Source organism: Oenanthe melanoleuca, chromosome 6 (genome assembly GCF_029582105.1).
Source record: "Oenanthe melanoleuca isolate GR-GAL-2019-014 chromosome 6, OMel1.0, whole genome shotgun sequence".
Taxonomy (NCBI): Eukaryota; Metazoa; Chordata; class Aves; order Passeriformes; family Muscicapidae; genus Oenanthe; species Oenanthe melanoleuca.
In genome coordinates, this window is record NC_079340.1 from 18,925,894 (window position 1) to 18,939,777 (window position 13,884).

General features: G+C 36.1%; 1 protein-coding gene across 2 annotated transcripts in view; it reads left to right on the forward strand.

Annotated features, from left to right (window-relative positions):
• Positions 1–13,884, forward strand: part of PCGF5 (polycomb group ring finger 5) — a 65,738-nt gene that overhangs the window by 12,141 nt on the left and 39,713 nt on the right. The window contains exon 3 of one of the 2 annotated variants that reach the window (XM_056494701.1): positions 3,265–3,336. The exons of the other annotated variant lie outside the window; for it this stretch is intronic. The gene's annotated coding sequence lies outside the window, so the exon portion shown is untranslated. The remainder of the gene's footprint in view (positions 1–3,264; positions 3,337–13,884) is intronic. 2 annotated transcript variants of the gene reach the window in all.

Below are 13,884 nucleotides of genomic sequence, written 5' to 3' on the forward strand. Positions count from 1 at the left end.
TCAAGGGGAGACAAAAGAATGTTGGTAGTTTTAGATGAATGGACAAGGGGAATATCAAGCAGTTGTTGAATCACATTGATTCAGTGGTTGTTAATGCTGTGATCACCACTCATTCTGAACTTGATTCTGGCAATTGCACGTCGAGAAGGATGCAGAAAACTTGGAAGTTGTATAGAAAAAAATCTAAAAGAATGATAGAGTTCTTTGGCACACATGCTTTATCATGAATGGTGGGGGAACAGCTTAGTAAAAGTAAAGCTAAGGTGGCACTTCCAGATAGTAATCAAGCCATCTCTTGATATTATCTTTCATGAACTAAATGGAAATATTTGAGATAAAGTAAGTCATATTCAAAACCAGATTATTCAGTCTAGCTGATTAAAAGAAAATCAAATTATTTATCTTAGAAAGTGAGGTAATAAAAAACAGACTAACTCAGACTAATATTAAGTATTTTTAATTTTTCAGCATTTGAAACTAGTAATGATTTTTGTAGATCACTCTTTACAATAGAAAATTAAGAAGGATGCTTTAGTCAAAATAATCTGCTGAACTTCAGGAGAAAATTAATATTTTTAGTGCAACTCAGATTAGATGATTGGCCTTTTTTTACTTGATATGTATTACAGTAAGAGTTCTGCAGTCAATCATGGCTGTAACTTTTGGAAGTTTAATTGCACACAGTCCTGGCTCAGAGTTCTTTGTGCAATTACCCGAAATTCTCCAGAATTCATATTGCTAATTCAGAAAAAGCAGAACAGAGGGACATCTATAACAAAAAGACAGCAGTATGGCATTAATCAGGTGAGACATTTTCAAGTACAGCATGTTTAGTGTGGTTTGTCAGCACTTTATAACGGCATGATGGGATCTCTTGTAAAATACCTGACTATTTAGATTTTAAATGCTCTTTTATCTTCTTTTTCGAGGAGTAGTATTCAAAAAGTATGTGGAAAGTAAAGCAACAACTAGTCCTGCAAAAGATAGCCCTGGGGTACAAGGGAGAGCTGTGTACTGTATTTGCATAACATGTTGGTCTCAAAGTAGGTTAGACATCTGCTTAGCCATTAAGTTTTCTGTAAAAATACTGTTCCCTGCTTGTTCTGTATTAAACCCTTCTCCATTTATATTTTTATGTTCTTTAAAAATAAACCCAGAAAAGATGTGTTGTTTTAACCATTAATGAAAACAAACTAGCTAAGGTGCAGAATGGTCCAAGATCAGCATTCCAGAATTCTTTCAGAAAGAAGAAAGTCAGACTCGATTGAATGGCTCATATTTATTTTTAAAATAAGGTTAGAGAAAATAAATATTGTGTGGAATTGTATGCCCAGCTTCCCTAAAATAACACAGGGGTGTATGTCATGTAAATAAAACTAACATATGCTTAGGAACCATGAGAAGTCAGGATTCCTATCATTAAGTCTCCTTCTCTTCATTGTGGCACTTTTTTTCATACCACTGACAGAAAATAAATATTTTGTTATGATCAATAAATATCCCTGTTAATAACCACATTCTTTAAGCTATCTTTGTACAGTATTTCAGTGGTATGCAAGATAGAGCTTTGCTTCAGATGTACAGCAATCTTTAAGCCCCTTTAGGAGACTCTCAGTTTGCTCTAAGAAGTAGATTAAACTAGTTCTTCACTATTCATAATATTTTTCATGTGTGACAGTGATGCAGTGTTTTTTTTAAGAGTCAAAAACCACGGGTTCAAATACCCTTATAGTCAATAGGGAAAATTGTTTGCAATGGCTTCTAACTTAGACTCTGTACAGATAATTTCTATTTTACCCATAAAATTTATGTATGAAAATTTAATGCAAAGTGGTTTTTATTTTTGATAATACAGCATTTTAATGCTCAGTGAGAGGACATTAAGAATATTCAGCAATACAAATGATACCTTTCTATGAGTGCAGTAAAAGAGTCAAGTATTTAGTGGGATGACACCTAAAAATACTATCATTTGTATCTAGTATATTCCCTGTCATAAGAATATTTAATAACTTGATATAAATATCTGTCTGAGATTATGCCATAAATCTGTATGATTTCTTATAATGAATTTATTACCATATAAATGGTAAACATCTTCCAGCTGCATAGTAAACAATGTCCCTAACATTTGTCACAGTCTTTTCACACATCCTCTCCCCCAGGTGAGAAGCATGTGCAGTACATGGCTATGTTTTGGTTAGAATTTTTGTGTAGAATTTCGTTTGGGGCAAATGCATTGAAAGCATTTATGCTGACAACTTATAATCAATGTATAGTGTTACACAAAATTATTCTGATTATGCTAATTGACCTGTAGGCAAACTAGAAACTGAGCTGCATGCTGCCTGGGTAAGTACTTCATCTGGCACCCAGCCCACTCCTGCATTCTTTCCATCCCTCAGGGATGTTGGTCATGTCATACCATGCACATCTGCATCTGGCCATGGAGAAATGGGACAGCCTATATCTGCTTGTAACACAAATCCAGGCTTAGTCACAAGGGTGCATAAAGCCCCAGTACCTGCTCATACATCACCAGGCAGCACAACAGAAAGGTGGGAAATCACTCATTTTGTTTATTATGTTGTTTTTGTGGGTTAAGTCCAGTGGGCAGCTAAGCACCACAAATTGCTCACTTCCCTCTTCATGAGGGAAGAGAAAAAGGAAAAAAAATTGGGGGTTGAGGTAAAAAAACCCTAAAAGTTTATAAAGTGAAGGATAGATGAAAGATCTGAGAAAGGAAAGAAAACAAGTGGGGCAAAGGCAATCACTGTCCACAGTTATCCCACAGGAAGACTGATGAACAGCTAGTTCCAAGAAAATGGCAGCCAACATCCCTAAGCCTCCCTGTTATTCCTTGACATGACTGAATGTGGTATTGTTACATGGCATGGAATATCTCCTTGGTTGGTTCAGATCAGCTGCCTGGTTGCATCCTCTCCCAATTTATTGCACCCCCACAGTCTTCCCTGTGGTGGGAGTGAGAGAGAAGGCCTTGGTGCCAAGCACTGCTCAGCAATAGGTAGAGCCTCAGTGTGCTGTCAGCACTGTTTTGGGCAGGTAAGTAAAAGGCTATGAGAGCTGCTGGGAAGAAAGTTAATGCTGTCCTAGCCAGGCCCAGCACAGCTATTTAGCAGGAGGATTTAAGCATTTGAGACTTAAGCTATAAAAAGCCATAGAGAGCATCTCAATAACATTTTTCAGGAAGGAGGAGCACAGTATTTTACAGATAACCTTGGTGCTTTTGAACACATTTCCTAGGTCACGTGGTGCAGGAGATGAATATTTCTAACTCGGACTGAGAAGGAAATCCACATATAAAAGATATTCAAGGTATGTATTTGTATGTCCCATTGAAGTTGCTCAAGAATTGAAAAATAAGAATTTGTGTTTGTCTTGGACAAAAGTTTGTATTTAGGTCAGTAAGTACTCTGTTTCATTCCTTTCACTGCAGAAAACAGACTACTTATACAGTTGTGTGCATTACATAATCCTCAACATTCTCTAACTAGAGTATCAATTTTCTTGTGCAGGAGCCTTTTGGATGTTTTGACTAAATGTCTTATGTTTCTGCCTACTCCTGTCTAACATAATGCATTCCTTTTTTAGAGAAATGAGATCTGAAAAATCATATTTGGCATTAGTCTCAGGTGGAACTGAATTTTTTGCTGGAATTTACTGAGTTTTGCAGGTTTACTCTCAGTGTTGTTTTGGGAATAGAGAGAAAAAAGGTTACTGTTATTTTTGTTGACACAGAGTCCGTAGGGATGTAAGCAGTCTAGTGTTCCTCATGTGAGTAGTTTTCTTTACATAACATTGTTTGAATATTGTGTAAAAACTTTATTCTTTCCCCATCTCTGCTCACATGCTAGTGAAGTGAGTCACTGACTCCACTGTGGAGAGTTTGCTTGAGTGCTTATGAAGTATGGGAAGTACTTTAGACAGAGTAGAAGGTACTTACAGTGTCTAACCATCCTGAGTTTGGGAAGTGTGAGGAACGGACTAGAAAAAGAACAGAAATTTGGGTCTCAAATGAGCAGTTTCTGCCTGTGCAGTGATCACAACCTAAGCAAACACAACAAAACACCCTTGGGACTATAATGCCATCTTTGTGGCTTTAGGACTGAGAGGTGCAGCAGAGCAGTAGACCAGAGGACCACTTCAGTTCTGAATAGTCCACAGGCTTCCAGCACACTTGTATTAGATAATGCACTGGAATTTTCTCACATAAGAATTACAAAAGTTAAAAGGAGTGACACTTGGTTCTCCCAGTTATCAATGCACTGTGGACACTGGTGGTATCCTTTATTTGATGTCTTCACTCCTGGTTATTGGGAGACTGTGGTACTTGTGCATGTGTGGAATGGGAGTAGTTTACAAGCACATTTGCACCATGATGCAAACAGTGCAATGATGAAGATACTATATTTAAACCTCACTGCAGAGTGAATCTGTAACAGCATTCTTCTATTTCCAACCAAAAACACTTTCAGTTAATTACAAACATAAAATGAGACAGTATTTCTCTTTCAGTGATTATTAATATTAACTGCTGCTTTGTAAATGAGCATAACTTGGCATTTTTATTTCCTTTTTAATAAGTCATGTATAGCTGTAAAACACTATATCAGCTCTAGATATGCATTAACAAACAATGTCTTCATCACAGCAGAGGTAAAAGTACATTTAAATACATCATAGAGACATAAAAATAACTTGTTTCAGGAAGTCATGATGGTATTGTGTGGGATTAGACTGTGTAAACAGCAATATTTATGTTCATGAGATGCTTGTTAATATGAAAAAGAATGATGACTTGATGGGTCTGAATCTTTGCCATCTTAAGTGATCATTTGCTCTTGCTTAAAACCAAATTCAAAAATGCAATTAAAACACAAAGTTCTGTTTCAGTCACAAGCATATAAAATTTTGTATCTATAAATACATGGACACATACTATATAAGGAATGAAGTTCTGAAGAATCCAGCTTTTTATCTTCAAATATTTTATCTTGCAAAATGTTTTACTTGCCTCCATATGCTGAAAATTTGAGAGTTAACTCTTAATTTTTTGCCAATCCTGTTCTAAAGCTATCTGCCAATATCTTGACTATTTTCAGGAGCTGGTATCAATAGCAGTATGAGGCAAAATGTAGGCTTCAGTAAGTTTTCAGTATGGCTATTTTTTAAAAATAAAATCTCTCACCTCAGAGATTAGCTGTCTATTTTAAATGCATGTCAAATTAACATTCAGATGAAGACTAATGTTGTGATTAACACATTGTATTGGAATTTGAGAGTTGGAGGCTTAATTCCTAGGCAGTCATGCCTTCCTGTGTTGCTGATATCAAAAATTTATTAGGAAACAGCTAGAAATATTTTAGTCTTTATGTAAAACAGGCTCAGTAATGCATCCTTTTCTTAACACAGTTTATATTGGAGACTTTTTAGAGCAGATGGACTCTCAAAAGGGTATGCTTCCACTGCAGCTGAAGGTATTAGCTAGATGGATATATTTGGCTATATTTGCCTAAATGTAATCTAGCCAGTTTTGTTAAATACCAATAAAAATACTGTCAGGTGTTTCAGTAAGTGGGACCAAGCTTGTGTGAGTAGATTATGCTGAGATATCTGTTCATTTCTGTTATTAATGGGGTTAGCCAGTTCAAAGAATGGATCTGCTTTTCCCTTTCAAAAGACAAATTATTTTCTTTTTAACAGCTTTTGTCTTACTCCTTTACTAAATACTGCAGTCAACCTTTAGATTTTCTTCTGATTTATTTTCTTGTACAGGCAACAGTTTTCCATCCTCTGTCTTCCCTTGGCCCTCTCTGCCCCAAAATACACACAGACTCTTCCTTTATGCACAGAAGACCAAAGGGCACACCTCTGTGGCTGTTTTGCTCAGCAGAGCTCTTTTAAAGGGGAATACTAGTTGACAGTTGCCCCAGAATTCCTAAGGTATATAATTTCCTTGGTGCTTTCAGAAAAGCAAAAAATAGACATAATTAAAGCTTGAGTCCATAGAGTTTTGCCTAGATTTCCCTAGAGTTGGATTGTGATAATACATAGCCTGGACCCTAAATTTGGCTACCCTCATTCTCATCCTGAACCACACCTAACAGAGAGCCTGTTTCCAGCCTGAGTTACTAACTTCTGAAATGGCATCCTCCTCTAGGACAATTGGGTTGTAGGTGTTCTAAAGTCAAGTAGTGAACTGAATATAAAACTTAGTTGATTATGTGGAGTTCTGTGAGAGGATACCTTCTGCAATTTGAGGTGGTTGAGTTTTCCTCTTTGAGAAGGATTTAGACTCCTGTTACATAAACACCATGGAATAACATCTCTACCCCAAAGCTATACTATTTTCAAAACACAATTATTTCTTTGGAAGCTAAATTTGTTCATCAGATTTTTGAATTAAAATATGTTGCCTCTAAGAAATGTAGCAACCCACAGAAGCAAGGGAATGCAGAAGAGAGATGGGAAATAGAAAAAAACTTGAATGAAGGGAAAAATGAGGAAAGTTGGTCCATGCAAAGCAGCCATTAACCCAGTTAACCAGGACTGTGTATTTTGCTGTATTGCACTATTCCAGGAAGCTTACTATACTGGTAGCTTTGTCTTTAAATTAGTGAATAGTAGCTTTTTCATAACTTAAATTTTTAGACATGTCATGGAGCAAATGAGAATGGACACAAAGCTGCTCTGCAATTTGTACTGATTTTTAGGAGAACCCAGTGGCTTTTGTTTGGTTGATATTATTATGCTTAGGTGACAGAGCCAGTGCAGACTTGGGTGTATCCCTAATAACCATTGCTCTCAGGAGAGACCAATGTCATGGTGTGAGACCAGAGCCCAGCACTCACCATGGCCTTCACCTCTGATAAGGTCAGACTCAGCTGGGGTGGCTAACACTTGATACACTTTCTGTTTGTAGGTAGCCTAAAACTGCATGAAGTGAACATATTCCTGACCTATTGAGTAATTCTAGCTAGTATTTCACAGAATTCCTGAATCACTGAGGTTGGAAAGGACCTCTGGAGCACATCTATTCCACCTCCTCTACTTAAAGTGGGATCAATAGAGGAGATTGCTCATGACTTTATCCAGTTTAGTTTTGAATCTTCAGTGATGGAGGCTACACTGGGCAAATAATTCCAGTGTTCCAACAACCTCACAGTAAAAATCACCTATTTCTGATGTTTAAGTGGAATTTCCCATGTTTCAATATGTGTCCATTGACTCTTGTCCTTTCACTGGGCACTAGGATTCTCTCTTTTTTACTCCTTCCTCCATCAAGAATTTACAGATGCTAAGGTCTGCCCTGACCCTTCTTTCCTGCAGGCTAAACAGTCCCAACTCTCTCTCTCTCTGTCTGTCCTTGTATAAATTCTAAATTTGTTCATCATCTAAGTAGATTTTTCTTCCTAATGTTTAGATGGGATTTCCTATGTTTCAGTTTGTATCCACTGCCTCTTGTCCTGTCACTGGAAAATACTGAGAAGTCTCTTGCTCTGTTTTATTTACTTCCCCCATCAGGTATTTATACACATTGCTAAGAACCTGCTCTGAGCAAGGCTAACCAACCTCAGTTCTCTCAGCCTCTTCTCAAATGACAGAAGCTCCAATCTCTTAATCACCTTAGTGACTTTCAAGCACTTTGTATGATAAAAACATAAACAGACAGGAGAAAATTATGTGCTAAGAGTACCATGTACCTTTCACTTTTTAATAGTAAATATTTGCATCTTCTCTGACTAATGTTTCTGTGTTCTGCTGTTTTGAAAAAAGACACTTATTGAAGAAGCAGGACTCTCCATTGCATTTTGTCTATCCTAAATAAATTGCAGTATTCCTGTAAGTGGTTACAATTTATTGTTCTTTGGCCACTAAGTGCCATTTAAATTGGCTCCTGTTTACATCAGTGACAGTGGTTTGAACAATAACACCATTGAGAGATCATGTTCATAGCAAGGATGTTTGGTCTAACAAACATAGTAAAATTGACTTTTTTACTGAGTAAAAATTGTATGTAAAGACTTAGGTAGGTGTGTTCCTAAGATCCAGACAAACTATGGAGTTACTTTTTCCTTCTTCAAAAAAGTGATTGGACGCAATCAATCTACAACAAACCAGTATGCTTTCCATTTCTCTTCTTTATGGCTATCTTTGTTATGTGGTTTGTTAGCACCACATTAATTGTACCAAAAGCATTAGTTTTCAGGAGTGTTATCAAGTCTCTCTACTGAAATTCATTAGCTTGTCCTTATTGACTGAGTGACATTAGCATTAAATAGGATTATAAGAAAGCAATTTCAGTACCTCTTCTTGGCAGTTTTCAACTGTTGTTGAGTTTTTTGTACTATACACTGATGTGTAAAGAAAAAGAAAGGGCAAAGGTATTGCTTCACTGGTACAAATGTTAAGAAAAACAGATGCAATGAAGAAAATTGTACAACAGATTTTAAATATATCAGGTAAAACTGTGAATTGCTAGTCTGTGTTTGAAATTACCTGTTTTAGATATATTTTGTAGCAATGGTTTTTGTCATGAATTTGGTAAGTTGATGTATAATGGAAGACACAGCTCCCAAATACATACTTTAGTTCCTGACTGATAGAGAGTTATGATGGCACCACTGTTTCTGACAAGTTTAAAAGACACAGGATAAAACAGACAGAATTCCAGATTTCTCAGCAGGAAAAATGTAAATCTCCTTAATTTTATTCCTACTGAGCTGTGGCAACTGAGGCCTTGTATTTAAATGTGAATTATTAAATAGACAGCACGATGATGATCGGAGCAGACTATGTGTTACATGTATCAACAAGTTCTCATAAGCCAAATTCCTTGTCAAAATTTCATATTCCCATCTATGCATTTGTCATAAAGGGAAATAATTTTAAGAGTATTATGCCTTTAAAAGCTTCCCAAGGATATTAGATTAGGGAATGGAGTGAGATTTGCTATTGGATTGATAGGTGAAACCTTCTAGCTTTATGCCTCTAGAATCTGAAGTTATTACAGCACTGAAGAACATAATTATCTAAAAAAAAAAAAAAAAATCTAAAAAAAATCTAAAAAAACTCAGTAAAGTGCATACAGATTGTAGTAATGTAGAAAGGTCAGAAATTGGTATCTTTAGCATAATTTATCATTTGCTTTAGAAAACTACTCTTGAAATGTATTTAGCATCTATGGGAGCTCAGTTCATTACAAAATATGAAAGATTTTGCAAGTAAAAATGTTTTGAGTATGTTTGTGCTTTTTCAAATGTGTTGATACAGTGAAAAGGCAGCTGGCAATCTGAAGCTGAGCTATTATATCTGTGATAAATTTCATCTCATAGAATCTCTTAGTGTTTGACAGTCACTATAGAACTTGGAACTCTTGCAATGCAGATTAGAAATAACAATGAGCTATGAAACTATAGTAAAGAATGATGCATGCTCTCTACTGATTTTATACACCTTTGTAATATATAAGGAGGTGATGGTTGCATATATCTTTACATTCCTGCATGGATTTCCACACTAAAGCTTGATAAAAGCTGATAGTCACTATTTTAATGAGGAGTGTAGGCTTGCATGGACTCTGTGCATGCATAGTGAAGATAGTAATGTTTATACAAACCAGGCTAAAGATATAAATATTGTTAACCTGCTATTTAAGTATAGGTATACCTGCAGGGTATATGTAGTGATTTTAGCAAGATTGTGATTCTTTGTAAGGAGGAAATGAAGATCTGTTTTTCTATATACAAAACAAGATTCTTGATACAATGATCCAGTTTGTACAGTTGTTAGATGCTTTTATTAAGTGCCATTATATATTTAAGGACCAAAACAGGTATTATTTTGTTGTATTCAAATATCTTGATCTCTAGAAGGGCTGTGCCTGTACTGTCTGGTATGCTTAAAAATTAACTTTAGACCCAAAAGCATGTAATCTCCTGAAGTATTAGCTACATTTGTCACCAACACTTTCTTCCTAAAGAATTCTGTAGCAAAGTAGTCCACAATCATGTCTAGCTGATGAGACTGGACGAGTTTGAAATGTGAAAATGAGCTTCAGCAAACAGTACGATTTTGTAGAGTCAGGATTGTGTATATTCTTTGTATTCTGAGAAAGACTCAGCCCTGCTCTGTCAAGAATCCTAAAAACAGGGAGTCCAAACTGCCACAGCCTACTCAGCTAAAAGCCACATGATCTCATTAGCACTGTGCTGACTCCAGGCTTCCAAGTACTACGAGAGGAAGTTCAAGAGCAGGGATGATAGGCAAGGTCTCACAGTTTTTGGTTGATTTTGTGTTCATTCTGATTAGATGCATGTAAACCAAGAATATGCTGTTTACATGCAGGCAGAGTCTGAAAGGCAGGATTTTGTAATTGCAAAAACAGTGTCAAACTTATTTTGCATACTTGAGAATTGTTTTATACATCTTTTCTTTAGAAAACTCAGTGATGATAATGTTGGACACTGACACCATTTATGCAGACTTTTTTGGTTTCATGCAGTCATGGAACTAAGGTTGGGCAAACCAGCAGTCAAACTTCCTAAGCTAATGTCACTGCAGAGCTGGCAGATGATGCCAAGTTATGGGCTGATTGCTCACTTGAGAATAGGTTCTGGGTAGAATCCTGAGTTTGTCTCAAAACTAGCACATTCACATGAAGAATCAACTACATGTATCAATTTTGCTGATTGTTACCATTAGTATCATGGATAAAAATTATTAGAATTTCAAGATAATGCTTTCAGTGAAGTATTATAAGCAGTGACTCTCATTTGTTAATGTGAATTATTAAAAACATTTAAAATACCTAAAAAGCTTTTATTTTAGGTTTTTCTTATGGAAAGTTTTTTTTATCTGACTCAGTAGGCCAAATTCCATAGTGACTATAGTCATATGATTGGATGGACAGGATCACATGGAACATGTTGCTGCACAGACCTTGGCTCTCTATATACATATTGATGTTAAATTGCTGTCAGAGAAGATCATAGGAGGATGTTAGGCTTGGTATCTTGGTCTGCCCCCTATTTTCTCTTAGTTTATCCAGAAGAAACATTCTCTGTTTTACAATTTCAATTCACAGGTATCTATGTTAGGTTTTCTCTGATGAAGCTGACTCTTTTAATGGGCTGACAAAGTGACAGTTCCCATGAATGAGTCCCATGTAATTCAAATGAAATGGAATCCACCCAACACTGTGTTATGAAGTTAAAGGTTTTATTCTTGAGAGAGCAGGAAACAGAACTCCTGTTGAAAATTGATTGCAGTAGAGTAGTTAACTCCCTAAGACATTGTGAATGTCATTAATTTGTCTTGTAAAAGATGAGGCAGTTTGGTTGCTACTTTTCTATTTCCTTTCAAGCCCCTCTTTTCTGGTTCTGCCATCATAACAGACATGAGTAGATTCGCTGAGGATTGCTTTTGCTGAGCTTATTGACATTTTAAATTTGTTTTGACTTAAGATCTAGTAGCAAGTCTTGTTTTTAATTTGCAGTGCAAGTTGATTGCATAATTGTGAGGCTGTTTGACATGTGTGATACAATTTGATTTGCATTCCTGCCAGTTTTCAACTGTAAGAAACAAAATCTGTTAGTAACGATTTTAGTAGGAGTCACTGGAGGTTTCTTACACTTTGTTTCCATTGTTTTCATTTATCTTTTAATTTCATGGAAATTGAGAGATGAAACTATAAAACTATTTCAGGACTTCAGGTTATTGTTTAGCTGAGCTGTATGTGTTGATATAAGTGGCTTCGATAATTGGGGGGGGAAAAAGAGTGGAAAATTAGCTATAATAGATATTTTTATATAATATGTGTGTACAATGCAGTATAGAATGGAAGAGGATATATATTACTGACAGAAACAAGGATTTTTTAAAAAGTAATAGAATTATAGCAAGTAGACATTAGGATGTCTTATGAAAAAGCATAGACTACATTGTGACTTGATTAGCAAATTTGAAACCTATGTTCATACTGTTATAGAAATAGTTTTCCCCTGGAAAGATACATGCATCAAATTGACCACGTGTTTGCTCTGTGACCTACAGATCCTGGAAGTCTATGGAGGAGACATAGTCTTGCCCATGCAGACAACAGCTGTATCAGGTGCTCTGTGCATGAGTACACCACTGGAATTTTTCTGATAATGTAGCTCTGAGTATCACTGATTGATTTATTTCTTTCCATTGTGGAGTAGCAGGGAGACTTGAAGCAACATTAATTGCAGAGCAGATTTTCTTTGGAGAAGCCTCAGAATAAGCAGGTGATACTATTGTAGAGAGCAGCATAAAAGGAAACTGAACTGGCAGAAGCATATAATCAGAAAGCAATAGATAAAATAGTTAAGAAGTATTGGAGATTATATAATAACAGAAATGGCAACACAAGTGGGATTTCCATTAATTCAGAGACAGCAGAAGTAAATGGCTGGAGATGAAAAATGTAATTCTGATGATGCAAGATGTTCGTGGTGCAGGGAGAACACCTGATTAAGAACCAAGGTGATTTTTTCAAATTATGCATCTTCTTTAAGATATTACCAAAGCACACCACCATTACTTGCTCTACTTACACAGGCTTGCTAGATTTTGTACTAACATAGTATTGCTAGAAATTTATATAAAGCATAGGACTTCAGTAAAAGTAAAAAGTAGTAAAAGACTGCATTGGTCATGCCCAGTGGTTCTCCACAATCAAGCAATTCTGAAATAATGTCTGCTCCATTGCAGCCTACAGAACATACTAAGAACAACAAAACATTTTTTTCCAATACCCTATAAAAAGGTGAAGGAGATGTAATACAGTGGACCAAAGTGTGTGGAAGTTAGTGTGCCATGATATAAAACCAGGAGAGGTTGAGGATAGCACCAGTATTTTAGTTTCCCAGAGATCCACCACAGAGCACTGGTTTTTAACTAAGCACACAGGCAAATGGAGGCACAGAAACCTTGGTTTTATTTCTTGTAAACTTCCTGCAATTGCATCACTCCCTGTGAGCAATCTGATGCTTCAAAGGCTAACTCCACTTCATCAAAAATCAATTACCTATTAAAAAAAAAACCGACCATTGTGGTACAATACAAAGTTTTATATGATAACAAAGACTCTATGCCTTTAAAGCCAAAATAATGTCAGTTGGGTTATTTGCATGAAGAATCAGCTACATGGCTGTCTATACCTGTACTGTGCCTTAAAAAACCCAAACAAACCAGAAAGCATCAGCTGATCACAGTTCACACACTGGACACTGGGGTAACTGAACAGACCATTTGGTCTGTAAAATAAGTTTGTCTCACTTCCTCTGGGAAGTTTCTGGATATGTTTGTGTCTGATACATGTAATCATGCCTATTCAAACTATTCTTCAAAATAAAAATCCAGAATAGTAGACAAAATAATCAAGGAAACAGAAGGAAAATACCTTTTTAAAATATGCCCATCACACTTAATTCTTAAATCTACAGCTGCTTTTAGCTGATAAGTTTGGATTCTTCTGAGATAGATTGTTGTTTTTAAACTTGCAATACCTCTGAAGACTATAATCACAGTTCTTAAATTTGCTGTTTCCAGGGAGGTATGTCAAACTGGTCACAAGATCTTCACTCAGTATGTTTAATGGTCAGCTAATAATATATTCTAAATCAGATATTTTTTTTCTTTCAACCTCTGTATACAAGTGACTAAAGTTAAATTGTCTCCTTCGTGCTTGTGACAATTTCTAGTCAATTTTGTTTCACAGTTATGATTTTTTTTTCCCTTGCACTGGCAATCTCCCCCTCCCACTGCTATGACCTTGTTTCTTGTTTTCCTAGCTGGGAAGAGACAGTGTGTGCTATGGCTGACCAGTATTGCAGTGTG